Source organism: Meriones unguiculatus, chromosome 10, assembly GCF_030254825.1.
Source record: "Meriones unguiculatus strain TT.TT164.6M chromosome 10, Bangor_MerUng_6.1, whole genome shotgun sequence".
NCBI classification, from domain to species: Eukaryota; Metazoa; Chordata; class Mammalia; order Rodentia; family Muridae; genus Meriones; species Meriones unguiculatus.
The window spans coordinates 113,367,546-113,385,926 of NC_083358.1; the positions used below are offsets into that span (position 1 = coordinate 113,367,546).

The window sequence follows — 18,381 nt, forward strand, 5'->3', positions numbered from 1 at the left end:
TTAACCTCTGAGCCATCACACCAGCCCGAAAATCCTGCCTTTCAATGAGACAGAGAGGAAGCATGAAGCACTTTGATAACAGCACTTGTACTTGCTCCTTTCTCCTCACAGGAGAATGCATCTGAAGAGAAAAATATGCAATGGCCCAAGACTTGTGTCACCAGCTCCTTTCCTTCGGTGAGGTAATATTTCTAGGACATCTCACTGTAAATCTAGTTAAGTCTTTTTCCATATTATCCACCTGGAACTAAACAGAAGGACAAGTGCTTAAGGAGAGCCTTTCTGGGCCAGATCACCACAGCAGGAGGCCAGTAGAGTCTTTCCCATCAAAAGTGAACAAGACAGCAAATCTCTTTAGCTCTTCTGCAAGATGGCTGCCAACTACTGCATGCATAGTAGAGACATCAATAGCTCTTTCAGGCATCCCCATTTCAATTACCACATCTAAATCTCCCCATGAAAAGAACACTTCTATCAACGTAATGCTTCCAAGTGTGGCACTGTGTGAGGCTGCCATATAACAAAATTGATCCCAGAACATCAGCGTCCATCTGAGAGGCAATGACATAAAACCTGCTAGCCTGACAGTGCCTGGCTATCAAAATACTCCATAAAGGACTCAAATTCAGAAAAGGAAAGAAAAAAGTCACAAGCTCTCCTGCGTTAGAAATAGAGCTGAGTTCTACGGATCATCAAAGCTCGTTGCGCAGCCTTCTAGGAGTGGAATAGATTCTGTCTGGCCAAGCAATGCCTCTGGCTTCACAAAATTTAGTGTAACAGCCCAATAAATACCAAGTGGAGTTAGATATATGGTAGCTTTTAGCCTGGAACTGCAGGTGGTGAGTGACTGAAGAAGTCACTTTGCCTGGAAACAGGAGTTAGGAATAGCCTAACCCAGTCAGGATGAACCAAGCGTCCCTGAGCGTGTGCTCCACGTGAGACTCTATCTTATTACCCTTCTCGCCACAGGGAGGATGTACAGTGCTGGCACACTGCATATGGTCAACAATTACAGGTCACTGAGTGAATGAAGGGAGACAGAAGTCTGAGCAAAGTTACAGTCATCACCTGTAGTCCTCAGAAATGTCAATCCAATAATGAAAATTAGGCTAAAAGCTATTTAACAAAGAAGTGAGACTTCCAGCCTCGTGGTGGTGGGGCACACCTTTAATCCCACCACTCAGGAGTCAAAGACAAACAGATCTCTGAGTTTGAGACTGGTCTGGTCTATAAAGCAAGTTCTAGAATAGTCAACACACACACACACACACACACACACACACACACACACACACACCTATCTGGAAAATCCAACCCAAAAAGAACAACAACAACAACAACAAAACCCAATGATTTAAAAAAGAAAACAAAGAAAGAACTGTAGCAAAAAAAAGTTCTGCAGAAAGAAAGTTCTACAGCAGTTAAAGCATCTTAAAAAAATCAAAGGCTGGATGTGGACGCACGTGCCTGAGATGCAGCATTTAGTTGGGGAAGTAAGAAGATGGTGAGTTCAAGACCACTCAGGGCTACACAGCAAAATGCTGTTTCAAAAAACAGCTACAAAACTAAACAAGAAGTCAGGATGTGCACATACAACAATGGTAGCAGTTCGTGCCCATCCAATTCAGACAAAGCAGGTAACAGACATCCTTAAGGCTAAAGGGTCCAATCCCCACCCTAGTGATGTGCTCCTCTCAGATCAGCGTTCTCTGAGTTCCCACCTAGTAAGCAAATTGAGCCAAAATTTGTACTTTACTTCTTAAAGTTTTAATTGAAAAAAAAAAATCACATAACTTGTCATGGGTAAGACGCAAATCCTGATTTGATATCACAGACTCAGTATGAGGTACTCCCCCCATCAGCATGGGGTACACACAAATGCACCTTTACCTATAATAGGCTTTTGTCCCAATAAACCCACTGTAAAAAGGAAATGATGTATGTCACATACCTAGCCTATCAGACCTTATAACTCAGCAGCACACCACACTGCAGAGGGCAGGTTGTTTACGACCCTGCTACAGTTCCCTGCTGCTCTCCACGATCCATACCACCCAGGAAAAGATCATGGTTCATAACCAAAGAATACAGAGTCCATGAAGGCATGTCACATCCACATCATCCCAAAGCTGAACCTTTGCTATTCAGAAACCATCTGTGTTCTAGAATGCTTTCTTACGAGACTGTGCTTGTTCCCTGAGCCGAAGAAAAGGGATGGTCCATGTTTCCCAAATAAGAGAATATGAAGCTCAGAGTATTACAGATTTTATTGTGTCAAACCTCCTGCTTCCAAATGATATGGAAGAATTCATAAAAATAAGGTCTTTATCAAAGTAATCTCATTAAGGTGGGGTTATCAACGTAAACCCTAACCAAACAGCTGGTACTAGTACGAAAAGGAGAATTGTTAGGCTGGGAGATGGCTCGGTGGGTGAAACACTTACCTCACAAGCATGAGGATCACAGTTCAGAGCCCACGTACCCATATAAATGCAGGGCACATGTGGTAGTCCACCTGTAATCAAAGTACTGTGGAGGCAGGTAATCCCCAGAGCAAGCTGGCAGCCAGACCCTCAGCTCTGGTTCAACTGAATGATCCTGCCTCAGTATACAAGGTGGAGAGCAATAGAGAAAGACACTTAATGTCAACCTCTAAGCTCCACATGCACATGTGTGTGAGCTTGAGCTTGCTCGAGTGTGCACACACACATGTACACACCCAAAGATACTCAGTCTGGTTCTCTCAGGAACTTGAACTACTTTCCCCCCAGATAGCCTCTAAGCAAGAAATGATAAGTGCATTTTAACTACATCATGTAGAAATAATCTCTCAAGAATAAAGCTTAGGACTTTTTTAGGTGACAGGTAAGCAAAATTAAAATGAAGGATGGGGGTTGACACAGAAAAAGCACAATTTTACAAGACAAAGCCTACCTCCACATCTCCTCAACTGATATTCTATTACCAATCCAGACAGGCCAGACAATGAGCACATAGCAATTAAAACAACAGTTAACACACAAACAAGAAGAGTGACAACATCTTGACAAAATAGATAAATGGGCAGGTCTATCACCTGTCTAGTGCTGAAGATGATGAGCTCAGGGAATACATGGAAATCATTCCATCACAACAGTGGCCCTCTTGTGGCTTAGTCAATTCCCTCATAAACCCCGACACTTGCAAAATGTGATCTCTAAAACATAAAACAGGATGACAAGACTGTCACACATATACACATCAGCTCTAACACCAGAAGACTCCAGCAGAGCTCTTAACCACAGAATCTACTATTCCATAGGAAATGTAGAGGGTTCTGGCCATTTCCACTGCTGCAAAGCTGTAGTTTAGGGCAGTGTTTGGAAGTTCACTTTACAAACAAAGCCCACCCTTGAGATATTCTTTGTAGTGAAAAATGACAATGCTGTAATTCCAACAAGGCAGCACTGAGCCTAAGCAGATAATGGCTGTGACCCTTACTGGCTGTTACAAGCATTTTAAGCAAGCCAGCTGTCTTCTCGCTACCTGTCCCCTCTCTACTCCTTCAAAAGGAAAGAGTTTTCCCAAACAGCAGCCTGCAGACACACAGTCCCTGAGTTGGTTTGTTTGCATTAACAGAACAGAATCTGCTACAAATTTGTGTTTCAAAGTTTGCACAAGGCTGGTCAAATATAACCCACTGGACTGCATTAAAATACATCCCCTGCTAGGGGCAAGATTATGGCTCCTCACCAAGCTCAAATACTGAAGTCTGTAATTATCCACAGCAAAACAGGATGTGACTGTGTGGAGAGAGGGTCTCGTGGAGACAATAAGAGTAAAATGCAGTCATTATCCTAACCCAGTGTGGTTTCATCCATAAAAGCAGGCAGATTAGAGCCCTGTAGACAAAGAATGAAGATCATGTAAAGACTGACAAAGGAGGCCGACTTTGGAAGACACTGTCCTCCCAAGACCTTAGCCTCAGAACTATTAGAAAATAAACTGCAGTGGGGATGGCACTTTTCCTGGGGAGAGGTGAACCAACATCTGCTTACCCACGTAAGGTACCAGAAACAGACCAAAGAAATTATCCCATCCAACCTCAGTGTGATGAACCCAAGTTTATTGGGCTTACTTAAAGGACCATGGTGTTGTTTATGGCAGTATGGGTAACCCCAAATAGTGCAAACCCAAATAGTTCATCACCAAAAAAATTTCTGCCCTGATATGGGTAATGACTTATGAAAACGTCATCACTGGAATCCCCATCCCAGCCAACCTTCTAGTGCGCGTTGGAGCATCTCCCTCAACCACATGAAGCTAGGGAGGAAACGGGCAGGAGGGAGTGACTACAATCGCAGAAGGAATGCTCACACAGTCTTGTAAGGATCTCGCTGGACATGAGCAGTCACCGCTGCTTGGATTAAAGGTTAGCGGCCATGTTCCACAGTTGTTGAAGTCTTCCCACACACCCTTAGGCAACACTATCATGTCATCCCTGGCAAACTAATCCACATGGTTCTACTGTTTTCAATTTACCCTTTTAACATGTTTAATAAATAAGGTTGGGGATCACAAAATGCACTGTCAAGAACTAACTGTCAATTCAGCTAAGATCTTGAAATGACAAATCCAAGAAATAGGCAACTCCCATGCCATCCTGTCACTGGGTACGCAGCCATACCAATAGGAAGCTGGTGGCTTGTGACAGTAGAAAGAGCACACACAAGAGAATAAACCTAGTGGCTTCAAAATCTTCAGGTCAATCTGCCTATGGAACACTGTGGAGAGCCATTCACACAGGACTCATCTGGCCTCCAAACCTGTTCCTGGGGATAGGCTGGCTCTCCCACACAGGACACGACTATCACTTTACCAGATGCACTGGGAAAAGATGTTCCCCTTCAGCTTAGATAGCTCAGTGACGGTAAGATGAAAAACAGGCTACAGGGACCCTCCCAATCACCCCACAGAAAGAGCTTTCCTGAGAATGAAGACAACATAGTAAAAGGCAGAGAAAAGTATTAACTGACACTGGGAACCTGGGTTCATTCTTACCTTTATTTTCAAGTTTACTTATCAGTTACAAAACAGATAAAACTGAATTATGATTGATTCTGGTGTCTTAGTTAGGATTACCTTTTGCTCTGATGAAACACCATGCCCAAAGTAGCATGGGAAGGAAAGGATTTATTTGGTTTACACTTCTATAGCATTCCTATTTGAAGAAAGTCCAGACAGAAACGCAAAAAGGGCAAGAATCTGAAGCCAGGGGTTGAAGCGGAGGCCATGGAGGAAGGCTGCCTCCTGGTTTGCTACTCATGGCTTGCTCACACTGCTTTCTTGTAGAACTCAGACCCACCAACCCAAAGTGGGCTGAGCCCTCCCCCGTCAACTACTGATTTTAAAAACGCCTTACAGGCGTGCCTACAACCCACTCTTATGGAGGCATTTTCTTAATGGAGGTTCCCTCCTCTCAGATGACTTCAGATCGTGTCAAGTTGACATGAACCATCCAGCACACTGGGCAACAACAGCATGAATTAAGTTTCTATCTTCTATTCCTAAAATAGTCCCCACAGAGCCACTGAGGAACTGCTATCCACAGTCACAGTATAGCTACAGGGGCAGATGTTTCTACAAAATTTAAAGTCAGTTTGCATTCTCTCCAAATCCTATATGTTTTCAAGAGTATTTAGCCATAGATGTAATGTGTGAGCTTCAGGAGAGGGAAAAAAATGTTCCTGACACTCTATTGACCAAACCTTAAGTGGATAAGAGTCTAAGGGAGAAAACCACTTAAAATTTATTCATTCCAAACTTCAATATTATAGTGGGAATTATATAAGACAATGACTGCCAAACCAATCATTATTTTACTACTACAAAATATTAACACATGCACGACCTTGCCTATTTTTAAGGTGACATCTACAATATTCAAGAAACCCTAAAATAGTTTCTAAGGACATAATTTTCCTCATATGATAAACATTAACACAAATAAAAGTTCCACATCACACTTTGAAGCAATTTACCAATCTGATATCCATCAGTCACTTAAGAATTCAAGGGTAATTTACTTTGTAAAAGCTAAAAACTTCATAAAATTTCTTAGCATAAGAGAGGGATCCCAATGCCCAGTGTCTACCACGAACTTAAAAAGATAACACACAAGGTGAGGGCCAACCCTATGAATTAAAAGGGAGCTCTCACAACAATTTCAAATAGTTCCTGTGTATGGAGAAGTCCTTCAGAGTATTACAGCCACAACAGTAATGTTAGTTTGGGGTATTCTTTATAAAATGTTAACGATAACTCTGAAAAGAAAGGGGAGAAAACCACAGGGAGCAGGTCATCTCAGAATGATTAAGAGCAGAGCTAGGGACATATGAAGTTGAGGATCTGAAAGGTTACCTCCCCTAAATCTACCTGCATACTTACAGACCAATTTCCAAAATTACCATGAGTATGTATGCTTCAATATCAAGACAGCCAGATTAGTGGATCCTAGGACAGAGATTAAAAGCCAGTATGGAGACAGGCAGCCATAGGTAGAGAGATTGTTCGGTGGTCCTCTTGGAAAGGATCCAGGATCAACTCTCAGGACCTATACAGGGTAACTTACTATTGCCTTATAGCTCCAGTTCCAGGTAACCTCTGTGGGTACCTGCATAAACACATTACACATAAACTCATGTAGCCACATACATATCCATGTAAATAAACTAATAATTAATGGATCTTTAAAAAAAATGTAAATCCAATATTCTAGACACTGGAAGCCCCAACTTCTAGTTTACACCTGTGTAAGTAACAACTTCCGTTTACCTTAGTTCCCTAACCTGTAAAATGAAACTGCTCAAAAAGTTACATAGAGAGGATCAAAATGCATCAAACACATAAAGCACAACTTAAAAACACGTATGTGACACAGGGCAGCTCCTACTATTACCATCACCATCACCATCACCATCACCATGATTTTACACACTTGCCAAGTCAAGACAACTTGCCAAATAAGGACCTTTTCTCACACAACTCCTGACTCCAGATCCCCTCTACTTGTGGGAAGCCAAGTTTCCTCTAAGACAGAAGAGCAAGATTACAGTGATTTGAATGACAATGTTCCCTATAAGCTCGAGTATATGAACACCCACGTGCAGTTGGTGATGCTTTTTAGGGAAGTCATGGAACCTTTAGGAGGTGAAGCTTTGCTGAAGGGAGTAAATCACTGAGAGCAGGCTTTGAGGGTTTACAGTCTTGCTCCACTTCCTGTTCTCCACCCTTCATCAGTCCCCCCCAAAAGCCCCACACGGAGGCTTCCTGCTTCTGGACAGGTGGTCAGCCAGCTTTCTCTTCCTGCCAGCAACCCATGGAGTCCCCACTGCGATGATCGCCAGCCCTCTGAAACTCTAACCTGAAATGAACTTTCTATAAGTTGCTAATGTTAGTATGTAGGCAGCCTGCTTCTGGGTTGCCTAGCACCCTATGATGTCATCATGTGTTGCTCGCCAGGTAGCCACACCTGGCAGGTGTGGTTAAGTTTCTCCTTAAAAGGATCAACCAGCCACTTTGTCGTTCTCTTGACTCTTGTCCTCTTGCCGTCTCCCCTTTCTCTGTCGGGGCGCCCTATATCATGTCTCGCTCTCTCCTCTCTCTCTCATCTCCATCCAATAAACCTCTTTCATATAAAATCTGTTGTGCGCATCATCACATCATTGGTCCTCACAGCTTTTACTTGTATTTTACCACAGCAACAGAAAAAGAACTGATATGAGGAAGGATGGATTAGAGTGAGTGCTAGCATTTGCTTTCACTCATAGGACCTCATCAGGACCTTTGCAGATTTTCTGGGACCGAAAATACAAGGCATATGGCATGTCTTCCTCCATCCCTGCTTCTGTTCTTCCTTTTGTTCTTCCCTCTCCCTCCTCCCAAGCACCATTTACTTCACCATCATAAGGGGTTAAGAGAAAGGTGTGTGGAGGTAAGGATGGAATTCTAAAAAACAACGAAAACAGCTGGTATTTCTTGAGGGCTTTTCAATGTTATATTGTTATATAGAAGTTAACAGACTGAATGAACTCAAAAACTCTCTATTTTCAATGGGAATTACAGGCAAACTCAAACAGAAAGGGGAAAGCAAAAGGTAAAAACCCAGTAGAAAGCATCCCTGAACATGGATTAAGTCAGGTCACATCCACAGAACCAGAGGGGCTTTCCGGCCCTTATAACAAACACCCCAGGCCAAGTGCAAGTTCATAAAGTCTTGTTATTGCCCAGATCACACAAACTCTCTGACAAGCCCAGGGCTCCTCTGTCACTCAGTCCTCTGTAACTTACTAACCATAACCTGATTCACGCAGCAGCATGCCTAGCTTACAGGGCCAGCGCAGTAAAACCTAAATGGGCCTAGCAACACTACAAGCAATATGACATAATTTAACCAGAGAGTGGATATGTGGAGGCGTTAGACACCACTGCTGAATCTCTGCAAAAATTAATTCAACCTGCTTAGCCACTCCCCGCCACTCTTCAATAATTTCTCAATCAATTATAACTGACATTCCACACACCATTAATGGAATGTGGGATGAAATTAAATCTGAACAGAAGCCAGGGTCAAAGCATCTATCAGCATCCAAGGGTCAAGCAAGAAAGAAAATAAAATGAGAAAAGCTGAGGAGATGGCTCAGGCAGTAAAGTGCCTGCCACACAAGCATGAGGACCTGAGTTCAAATCCCCAGAACCCAGCTCCTCTAGTCTAGCAAGGACTCCATTTCTACCTCCCCTCTGTTAGGCCTCAAACTGAGGACAAATAAAGAAGTGTCTACTTAGCGTATCGAAGCAGACCTGTCCACCAGGTTCTGCCAGCCCAGCATCCCTCAGTCTCTTTTCCCCAAGTACCCTTCCCTATAAAATGCAGCCATTCTGACAACACTAGTACTATTTTATCCTCTTTTACCCTTTACCTCCTGACCTCTTGTTCTCCTGCCTAGTCTCCTGGCCTGGCTCAGAGTCATGTTCACTCTAGATTCTCCCAGATGTCTCTGCCTCTGACTGTGCTCTCCCTCATATCTACAATAAACCTTCTCCTCCACCATACCCAAGAGTAGTCATGTCCTCCCTTTGTTTCTTTTTTTTCCATTCATCTTCCACCACCACTAGAGTCCCTGAAGGCATCAGTATACCTCCAAGAAGACTCAGCATCCCTTCTTCTTGCAAAGGGGCATGCAGTGAGCATAGCTGAGAATGCTTAAAGAAGCAAATGCACGTCATCCTAGCTCCCCTGCAGGAAAATGAGACCCTCGAGGCCTTGCGGGAAAATACTACATTACACCAGCCCAGGAAATACCACAAAATCTACAACAGCATTATGACCATTGATTGCCTAAACAATACTTCCAAATATAGGAGAAAGCCTTGAAGATAAGAGTCTTAGGTCCAGCGGGTGCTGAAGACAGGCAAGCCCCAGCCCAGGCAGAGGGCTGGAACTGTGACGCACTGGGCAAGGTGGCAGCACTCAGCAGAGCACAGCACCAATGTCATTCAGAACTCAGAATCGGGAAGCTAGAAGGAAGAATTTCCTAAACTATGACCAGGGGGAACTAAAAAACATCTCCGTTAAGACCAGATTCCTTTATAAATTAAAAATATAATAATAACCACGAAGAAAGAAATATGCACAAGGCTATGTGCTGTAGCAAATCCTCCTAAACTCTAGAGTTACCAAGGAGAGCTGGAAAGATCAGCCATGCCCTTTCTTTCCAATTGGCCTTGGTAATTCAGAAAAGGACCCTGTTAAGAGCAAAGCTCTCCCAGTAGTTGGGGCTCCATTTCCATCAGCGTCTGCTGCCTGTCCAAACCAAAGCCCATAATGTGACAAGAGAGACTCAAATTATGGGTGAGACTGTACTTTCCATTCTACCCTGGCCTGTGATTACTTTCAACTCCAAAATTACCTCTGCAGCCTTAAACACCTTCATTTCACTCCATTCCTAGAACAAACTCTCTTCTGGGAACTTGATAAGAGATAAAGGTACTTGGGAAGGGAGAAGACAACACAATCACAAAACCTCTAATCGTACTGTAGCAGTGAAAGAACTTAAACACACACATACTCACACACTTTCATTGTTTTTTTTCTTTAGAATTGTGAGAAGCGGACCAACAAGATGGCCCAATGAGTAAGGGCCCCTGAGTTCTAGCCTTCCAATGTACACAGTAGAAGACTTCGATGAGTTATTTTCTGACTTCCATGTATGTGGCACACACACATATGAACACATGCACACACACATTTAAGAGGAAAAAAAAAAGAGTTAAAGTTGGAAGTACAAAAAATGAGAATCCTGGAATCAGTTATCTAACTTAGTGACTTGCTCTATGTGGCTAGTTAGTGAACTTTACCATTTAAATAAGTCCTGTTCTTCTTTCTGTAACACATCTCGTAGTGGGCTTCATGGCAGGTAAGCCTAGTAGGCTATCCGGTGAAATATTCTAGTTTATGACTCAAAAGTCCCTGGCATTACCTAACAGGTGAGTCTCCTAAAACTGTCTATCAGGATTGTATTCAAAAAGAAATTCCAAATGCAATAAAGGAGCAGCCATTAAACGGGGCCCACGATAAATCACTTTTGTAAAATAAAAATCTTTTCATAGCTCAAACAATTACTTATCTTAAATTACTTGGTTTTAACAGAGAAGATTTTATATGCCAAGTTCTCCTCAAATAAAACACTCTCCCATTTAGTGTCAATATTAACATAATACAGACTCTTAGATTCACATTGCACTTGAAATTTCTTCTTTCCACTAAGAAGTGCATTCTGCCCCAGGGAGTCCAGAAGCAACTCAAAAACAAGTTGGGGTGCTCTCTGCCTCACCTGACTTTCACATCTTCGTCTTTACTCAACCTCTCCCCTGCAAGGTCAAACCTTCCTACTGAAGGTTCCAAGCAAAAGACTCTAGAAGGGCCACCTCTTGTTTTTAATCTACTTCACTTTCAAAGAGTTAAAACAGTTAGCCTTGTTGTTGCTTTGTTTTCTTTTTACCACAAAGCACTTCGTTCTCAAGTAGTAGCTGGTGCTAGTGTAACATTCCAGGATCAGTGGGTCTGCGCTGTATAAAAGAAGCAAGCAAGCGTGTCCATACATTCATGGCTTCATGTGTGAGAGTTTGCAACATTTTTTTAAGTATACTTTTGATTGGCCAGGTCTCTTCCAATTTCAGAGCAGTGAGCTAAAGCCCTACTGAACAGTCAAAGCCTTACCCCACTAACTAGTTTAGGTTAGCCCTTTCCCTCTTAGGAGACTATAAACTACAACATCAGAGTACCCAGGCTGACTTAATCTAACCCACTGAATACAAGCATGGAAGGTGCTAAGCAAATGGACAAATACAAACACACATGCAAGCATGCAAACACAAACACACACACACACACACACACACACACACACACACACACCTTTGATCATCTCTGTTCTGGCTCCTGCTCTTAAAAAACTTAAATATATCTTGGTCCTAGAGATCACAATTGCAACCTTGATCTTCTATTCTCTGTTGATGATTATTAATATTTAATATTATCTTTTAGTTAAACAGTGGTTACTACTAAACCAGCTGCATATCCAAATTACCACACAGAGACTAAGATTTATTTAATTAACCTAGAGCACAATGCTGGGCAATAATGACTTCATTCTAAACCTCCAAGCCAGCATGGCTTCCTCTCATTCAGATGTCCCACATTATACGTGCTTTTTAGTCCTATCTTAGGTCCAGTTCATTTCTCCTAATGTTTCCATGTCCTCACCTCCCATTCCTTTCTTTCTCCTCCCCCAGGACCAGGATGTCCGACCCTATTCTCTCCATTTCTCAGCATTGGCTGGTTGTTTTATTGACAATACAGAGAACAAATGGTGGCATGTTTATACAAACTTGAGCTAGGTGACGCTTAGAATAAACATCACAGTGCAATGTCCAGACTGAAACCAGACAGTGGGGTAGAGAAATCAGCATGTGAATGAACAGGGTAAACTGTATACATTCCACAAGAATTAATTATACCAACAGTTCTCTCTAGTACTCTTTGGGCAGCACAGCTCCACTGTCGATTCTCTTCTACACTACAAGCTTTAGTATGCAACCAACATTAAGAACACGTGTCTAGGGCTAGAGAGATGGCATGGCAGTGAAGAGAACTTGTTGCTTTTGCAGAGGAACTGAATTAGTTTCCAGGGGATATACACGGTTTACAAGTGTCTATAATTCCAATTCCAGGGAATCGAGTGTATTCTTCTGGTACCTGGGGTACAGGCATGCATACAGTGCACTTTACATTCAGGCAAAACACTCATACACGTAAAGTAAAACTAAGTCTTTAAATAAAATAAAATATAAAATTTTTGTCTATACTAAACATGTAGACATTTTGCTCTGCCATTTACTGTCTAAGCAGCACACTGTAGTATTTATGCACCATTTACATTGCAGTAGTTATTATACATAATCTAGAGGTGTCTATACAGGAGGTTTATGTAGTTTCTATGCAGACACTATGCCATCTTATAAAGAGAGGTTGGACATCTGTAGAAATTGGTATTAAGGGGGAGGGACCTTAAAACCAATCCTCCACAAATACCAAGACCAAGGAACAATCTAGAGTCTTACACCACAACACACAATGGCAGACAGACACATGCAAGCATGCTCCCATTATCAGTCTTATAAAACTCTTTCAACAGCAAGAAAGTTGAGACTAGGATGGAAGTGGTTTTAATGCAAGAACCTTGTTCTGGTGGGAAACACAGCGATAACTCTACCTGGAACTAAAGCTGACAAAATACGATGTATTCTAACAGAAGGCTGCTTTGCCCTCACCATGCTTAATTTTTAAGTAACTGGGTTCTTTTTCTCACTGCTATGTAATCATACAGTGAAATCCCAGATGGCCTTCATGTATACAGAGGGCAGACTTAGGCCTGAGAAGGGACCCTTTATTTGCCTTCCTAATAGCTTTTGAAAGGACAGGGTTGGAAAAGGCTATATGGAAAAAAAAAAAAAAAAAGGGGCACCAAAACATTTGTCTATGTTTAATAGAAATACAGGGTAATCAACTAGTTTTTGTGGAACTTGTCCAGCAACCATTTTGCCCCCTTTAGCAAGAAGCTCTTTCAAGTTACTAACCTTCCCACTCCAAGCTCTCCTGTCCTAGAAATTCTCTTTTGCCAGCTGCCATGCCACTGACTATTCACACATGATGTACACTGGGGTTTCCATGCTGCTTTCTCCCCTACTTCCAGTAACCTAGGAAACTCAAAGTCATACTTTGAACACACCTGCACTGTAATAGTATTCAGCTTGCAGGAGTGGATAGCTATCTGCTACCTCTGATCAACAATGAGCCAAACGAAGAACCTTTGCAACCTCAGCACACGGCAAGGCACTGACTACAAAAAAATTCAGAACCAATCACTACTTGTTAAATTCAAAGTCTTCTAAAATATACATTAAGCATATTTAACTCTTTTGGAATCTACCTACTGATTTCGAAATATCAGCATCACATTGGCCAACACACAAGACTACAGCAGTGAAAGCATACCACAAACCACCATTGTGCCAGCCTCTCCGAGAATCTCTAGCCACAAAGACACCTTCACCTTGCTCACTGACCCTACAGAAGGCCAGCATTATACCTCAGTTTCTTCCTCCACCTCCGAATTTGAGGGTGTTCCTCAAATTCATTAGACTACTTCATGCCTTGGTCCACAGCCAAGATGCTCTCAGGCTTTCAATGACAACTCTAATAGTATTTCCTTCTTCTAACTTCTTACCCCTTGGCTAGGCTGAGTCTATGAGAATCGATCTATAAAGCTCTAATAGAAGGATAAGACTCCGTGTCGATCATTTTCTTAGACCACAATACCAGTTCTCCTTAAACTACCTACATATGTATTATACTTATGAGGAAAAGGTCACAGATGCAATCTAACAGACCCCACGATTCAGGGCAATGAAATAACTTGCAAAATTTTGCAGCTTCTGAATGAAATCTAATCCTACATGCTGAATCAGGCTTTTTAAGAATCAAGTAGGACCTAGATCTTCATGAAATTTGTCTTTTTGGGTACCAACATTCTAGAATGGGCAGTTTCTTAGACTCTTTCTTCTTACCTTGTATGTCTTTCATAACAGTTGTTACGTGTAAACCTGGGCCAAGGGGCTTTGTTCTCCAGGGAGATACATTATCTTCTAATTCTGCTGGAAGAATCCCTGACACTAATGATTTAACACTGTTAAAAGTGCAGAGAGCATCTAAGTCCAACCATGCTATCAAATGCTATGCTACCATCTGTGTAAGGAATGTACTTTTAAAGGAATGACAGCAAGAAATTTTAAGTTTGATGGAATTAATTTCAGAGATGTCTTGAAGTGTTATTTTTGAAGATTGAGTTATATAGTCCAAAAGCCCCATCCCCACCCTCATCTCCCAAGAAGGAGATATAGCTCATTATATACAGAGCACTTGCCTAGCACGTAGGAGGCTCTGGGTTTGAACTTGAGAACTACAACGGGGATAAGGGACAGTTACAAGCACTGTTAGGTTATTTAAAGTTAGCATGAACCAATGTTAAAAAGGTAAATGTATAGCCCTTATATACTTAAAAACACTGTAACTAAGTCTTAAGAGATTTTTCCCATAACACTTTGCAGTTAACATCCACATTGTCCACATGACACTGTAGATTAAACCAGGCCTACCATCCAAACATTGGAATCCACTCAACTAGTGCAAGCACAAAATTGGGCACCAAACACTTAAGATCTTGAGCTTTAACCATAAGCATGGTCATTTCTAGCATCTGTCTTTGTGCTTTGGTGGTGGAATAGAAAACTAATCCCATACCTCACCCCACCCCATCCCACACCCCAGGGTCCTGTAGGTGGCTGAAGGATGGAGACACTGGGAAAAGCAGCCTCCTGCCTTAAAGCATTGACTTTAAAGGCCAGCTCAGGGACAGGGAAAACCTTTGTGACCTAGAAGAGAAGCATTCTCATGACCTGAGAGGATACATCTTTTAACTTTATTTCTAAGGCTCTTCCAACTTAAGTTTCAACTTAAATGCCAAAGGAATCCACATGCTTTCACATTAAAAATGTTAGTCCACGATCTGGACCACTTCATGAAGCACAGAGAGCCACACCTGCAGGGGCCCTGTGCTCACCCACACAAGTGGGAGTCTCTACTTCAGAAGCCTCTCTCTCCTGTTAGGGCAGTTTGTCTCTGTTGTTTGACTCTCTGGAAAATTGGCTAATATCTAAGTCATAGCTTCTACCCCTGTGTTCAGAGCCTTTCCTTCACTGAATGGAATTATCAGGCGGCCGCAGCTAGATAAATGAGTGTTCTCAAGCAATTTTCACTGAGGTAAAACACTCTTCAAAAATAATGGTACACAAGAGATGTGTGAAACCTTCATGCAAGTTTTCTTTTAGTCTCCCCGCCCCCTGCAGTGAGGGTCCAGCATGTCACCCATTTGTGAGAGATGAGAAAAGAAATCACCACTTGTTCTTTTCCTAAGTTAGAAACTTCCCCTATCTTGAACCTATCAAAGTGAAAAAAGGCAGAGAGGCGAAGTGGAACATCAGCCTCAAACGACACCTCCAACAGACTGAAATAGGCACTTTCGGTCCCCACCTGTGTCAGAAAGGCATCTACATTTAGGTGACATGCCACTCCTTCCTTTCCCAGCTCTGTCCCCTTAAAGAAAGAAAAGAGTATGAGTTCTCTCTTGGGACACTTACATAAGACCCAGTAAAACTTCCTGTGACATTCACGGAAAATGTAAGCTGCTATTTTGCTCCCTCAGGAGACCATGTTAATGGACTGAGTGACAAAATTCACGGATTCAGAATTCGGCAGAAACCTACTCAACCGAGGTACGTCAGCACTGGAACTAGAAAAAAAAATGCATTCCCATTAAACAGGGTCACCCAGGGGATGAATTGGGTGTGTAAAAGACAAACTGTTCCCTCTGAAGTGACCCACTTAAAATCAGATTGTTCCGGAGGAAGCACATAGGTTTAATAAATCTCACACAGGCAAAGACATGGCTTGCAGAAAAGAACTGTCCTTACACAAAGGAACATTTCAAAGCGACGATCAGCTTAACTTGATGATGCACAAACTTTAGAGTCATCATCCCAACCTCCAGAAGCAATGACATTTACAGGAAGCTCTGGCTAGACACTGATCACTACAAGTTTAGTCTAACAGGACAGACCAGGTGTGCTGGTTGCATCTTCCCTACGGGTATCCAAACCAACCAACCACTCTTTCCTAAAGAGCTTCTGGCAAAATGTAGATTCACACCCCCCACCCCCACGGCCTCTCTTCAACCAACGGGAAAGAAAAGTTCTCCGGGCATCCCATCATAAAAGACAGGTGACCGTCACAGAAAGGCAAGGAGGGTCCCACACACACACACACTCACACACACACACACACACACACACACTCTCCACGCTGCTCCTGCCTACCAACATCCTGTCAGGCCCTGAAACAAGTCCCGGGGACACCGGAGACTCGGGGTCTTCCACCTCCTGCTTTTAAGAGATCCAAGCCAAGCCAAAAACGGTGTGCCCACCCTCTCTGCCAGTATCCTAAGCACACCGGATACCAGCTACAGGTTTGGATAACTTGTCGGGCACTGCTCACCAAAGAAAGCATCCCCACGGGGGTTCTCGCGAACGTCGGGGCTCTTACCTTGGTCTTGACTACCCTCAGGCAAAGGGACATCCAGACAGCTGAAGGAACGGTGTGGTGCCACTGACGCCTACTAAGTGCAGGGGGTTCGGGTGGGGATCCCAGCTGGCACTATTCTAATGCGACCATCGATGCCAAGCACAGACTTCGGGACAGCCTTGGGCTCCAACTGCCACAGGAAAGGTCCGCCTCGCCGAGAATGAGCACTGTCCCCTCTTTCTCCTCCTCTGGGGCGGCTGCCGAGAGCTGCTCCACCGCAGAAGGACTCTTCCAAGCCGGGGGGACGCCTTGCATGGGCAGGGGCCTGAAGCCGCCCTGGGCTGGGTCCCGGGAACCAGCGCTGGGAAGAAACGCGGAGCAACAGCCCCGCCGGCTCCACCACCAGCGACCCCGGCCGCTTTGCCCCTTCAGGGTAGGGCCTGCCCGCAACCGGTCCAGCCAGGCGAGTGCGGCCGCGCCCCCAGCTCCAGAGAAGCAGCTAGACCGGGGGGTAGGTCAGCCCGGCCGGGAGGCGAGCACGGCGAGCGAGCACGGGGACGGGCGGTAGCTGCTTGCGGCGACCCTCCTCCCGGGCCTGCACCGCCCGCCCGCGGCTCCGCAAGAAGCGGGCGCCGAAGAGAGCCTCGCCCAGGCCTGGGGCGAGGGATCGGGGTCGCGTGGCCGGCGTAGGCGCCCCTTGGAAGGTCACGGCCGCGAGGCGCGGCGAGCGGGACGCCGCACGGTGGGTGCGGGGAGCCCAGGAGGGCGGCCCCCGCCGCCGCCTCCGAGACGCGCCGGCTTTCCGGAGCGCTCGGGTTTGGAGCCGCGCGTCCGCTGCAGACGCCGTGGACAGCCCAGACCTGCGAACCGACAGGCGCGCGATCCCCGCTTCCCGCGCGCGGCCGGGCGGGAACCACCGTGCGGGGACCGGCTTGGGAGCGCGCTGGCGGGCGCTGGGGTGCGAGCTCCCGGCTAGTCCGGCCGCCGCCGCGTGCCCAGAGCGTCCGGCTCAGCAGCTGCAGTGACTGTGTGTCTGTGTCATGTCTGTGCAGCGGGGGGTTGGGGGGGTTGGGGAGGGTTACCGCGATCCGGGGCCGGGTTTCGAACGGGGGCGGTCCCGGAGCCCGCCTCGAGGCCCCGCCCCCGTCCCCGTGACCTCACAGGCAACCAATAGGCGACGCCAGGAATGTGCGTCTAAAGTGCCCGCCCTGCCTCGGCCACGCCCACTGCCAAGCGCCTCCCTTCGGCTCCTTGGAACGCTGGAACGCAGGCAGAAGCAACACCCGGAGCCGGGATCCCGGGCCGGGTCGCGCGAAAAGGGTGCTAGCGGGAGCTCCCCGCCCTTCTTCCCCCACCCCACTCCGGCTGCTCCCGGCTGCCCCGCGCTTGGCAGAAAGAAGGGGTAGAGAGGCGGGCCGAGTCCGCAGCTGCTACTGTAGGGATGGCTGCAGGCAGGGTCCCCGTGCCACCCTTTTGACAAAATAGCAGTCTTTGGAAAGTAGGAAGTTTCCCCCCGCTTTTCTTTCTGCTGGGGACCCTAGGTGGGCAGGGTATGGGGCAGCCGGAGCTACGGGGAGGCCTATGGAACGTTTTGACAACATCTTGTTTGGATTTTGGATCCAAGAATACTGTACGAGACTTTTTTT

General features: G+C 44.9%; 1 protein-coding gene across 5 annotated transcripts in view; it reads right to left on the reverse strand.

The window, feature by feature from the left end:
- Positions 1–17,763, reverse strand: part of Large1 (LARGE xylosyl- and glucuronyltransferase 1) — a 500,017-nt gene extending 482,254 nt beyond the window's left edge. For all 5 annotated transcript variants that reach the window (XM_060393169.1, XM_060393172.1, XM_060393170.1 and 2 more), the window contains exon 1: positions 16,757–17,763. The gene's annotated coding sequence lies outside the window, so the exon portion shown is untranslated. The remainder of the gene's footprint in view (positions 1–16,756) is intronic.
- Between the last annotated feature and the right edge of the window lie 618 nt (positions 17,764–18,381).